Source organism: Leuresthes tenuis, unplaced genomic scaffold (assembly GCF_036924035.1).
Source record: "Leuresthes tenuis unplaced genomic scaffold, fLeuTen1.0.hap1 SCAF_14, whole genome shotgun sequence".
NCBI classification, from domain to species: Eukaryota; Metazoa; Chordata; class Actinopteri; order Atheriniformes; family Atherinopsidae; genus Leuresthes; species Leuresthes tenuis.
The window spans coordinates 22,943,537-22,945,950 of record NW_027325368.1 but is presented as its reverse complement, the minus strand read 5'-3'; positions in this window follow the sequence as shown (position 1 = coordinate 22,945,950).

Below are 2,414 nucleotides of genomic sequence, written 5' to 3'. Positions count from 1 at the left end.
TACTTTGTCAACAGTCTTTGTTCTTGAAGCCAGTGGGTTGTGGGCAAAGTTTACATTTATTTGATGGTTCGATATCCTACTTGAGCTGAATTGTTACCACACCAAATAGTTAGTTAGAGTAAATGGGGCACATTATGACGAAAAGGTAACTTTTTTCTGGGCTTGAGAGTATATTTTTAGGTGTTTTAAATCAGAACAATCTCAAAAACACTACCCTGTCACTTTGTTTGGAGCTTTTAATATCAAATTCTCATCAGTAGTTATATATTTCACTTAATTTAAGAACATTAGGAGCAAATTATGCTCTACCATTACATTTGCTAATGTGGCAAACCTGCACCTTGTTTGTATTTTCTATCATCTTTTCTTTTTTCCAAAATCGGAAGTTGGAAATCCCAAATTCTAATTTGTCTTTCAATGTACCATCAGTGCACAGCACAGAAGGGAGCTATTGTGCTATATCTCTTTGGTATTTTTATGCAGACACGTGAGGTCCGGTCAAATAATTAATATCTAAGAGCCAGCTACGGTAAGCTCTGCTGGAATTCTCTCCATGTTAAGGAAAGGAGCTTCAGTGCTTCCTGCATTATCTCTTTCGGCATAGGAAACAATGAAGAATCTTTCATGTTAAAAAAGATCATTCCTAGTGGTCACAACTTTAAAAGTGTTGCTTAATTTTCTTTTCTTTCAGTCATACTGGCTGTAATTTGTGTAGATGAATATGAGGACAGGAGGGTGAGCATGAGCAGACATGGACAAAAATGTACCGGTAGTTACATTTTGAACATTTTTTCTCCTTTCTTTACTAAAAAAATACATACATTATATCTTATTATACATATTCTGTATGTTATATGAATTATATAGTCTCCATGATAAGACTAGCATAAATGAATTATCTAAAGCATTTCTTGTTGAGTATGAAACATCTGTAATTTCAGTGATGCAGACCCACATCACAGTAGAGTCAGATTCTCAATGACCACACTCCTAAAAATCCTCACAAATTTCTCCTACCATTGTTTCTCAACCCTACAAAGTTTTCCAAAGAGGTCAAAGAAAAGATCATAGACAAAGAAGATAGGAAAAGGAAGATAGGATTATGCAACCAGACCTTCCATTAAGACCTCAGGCAATTTGTGTCAAACTGTGAAAAAAATAACATAATATGTTTCCTTGAATCAAATCATAATGAAAAATGTTCTAGTCATTATTCTACTTTGTATCAGCTTTTTGTAGTTACGCAGCTGATCAGGGAAGCCTGAGAGAACAAGGGGGACCTGGTGGTGCTGTGGTTAGGCAGGTCCTCACTCCACAAACTAATAGAAGTAGCACTGATTCGTTACCATATCCCAGGCATGTTCAGAAATCTCGTTCTCGACTATTACAGCAACTTCAGCCTGAGAGTCTCAAATGGGACATCAACTTCAGCATGGCACAAGCTCAAGAAGGAGACCGTCATGGGGTGCACCATCTCTGTAATCCTTTTCTCTCTTGCCACGAACATGCTGGTAAAGGCCGCAGAGGTTGAATATAGAGGGCCACTCACTGGGTCTGGTGTTAGACAGAGAGAGGGACTCTCGAGCATATTCTCAGCTGGCTGAGGTGCGCTACCACTGGCCACCTGAGAATATGTGCCACAACCAAGTCCTGAAGGCGATAGCAAACATCATATTCAATGGAATAAGCCACTCCAAGCACCTCTGCCCAGAGAAGAGGACCATTGCCTTTATTAGGGCTGGTGAACAACCAACAGCAGCAGAAAGAACCACTTCTTCTGGCCGCAAGACTGGGAGCTGAGAGTTGACCTGGGGAGGCAACTGAGGCTCCCAGAAATCATCACCACAACGGCGCTAAGGCCAGACATGCTGCGGATCGCACCAGCCACGAAGCAGGTCATCCTCATCGAACTGACCGTTCCTTGGGAGGACCGCATGGAGGAGGCTAATGAGAGGAAGAGGGCAAAATATGCAGAGCCGGTTGAGCAACAGGTGGCGAGCAAGGTGTGAACCCATAGATGTGGGGTGCAGAGGGTTTATTGGCCAGTCTCTCTACTGGGCCTACAACAAACTGGGCATCAAAAGCCACAAGCTAGCATAAAGCAATCAAGTTGGTCACTGAGGCAGCAGAGGCTGAATCAAGGTGGCTGTGGATCCAGCGAGGGTGTGTGCTGTTGAAAGACCTGAAACACTCAGTGACCCCAGGAACATCATTGATGATGTGTCCAGATGCATCAAGAGGATGTATGATTAAAGTGGCCCGAAGATTGTAATTTTATTTATTGATTTAAAAAAAAAATCAATTTCAATTTTGGTTTAGAAAATATCCAAAGCACAACTTAATGCTTAGTATTTTAAGTACAACTTAGGTGAAAAAGGTTAAACTAAAGATGGAAGATGATCACATGACCATAA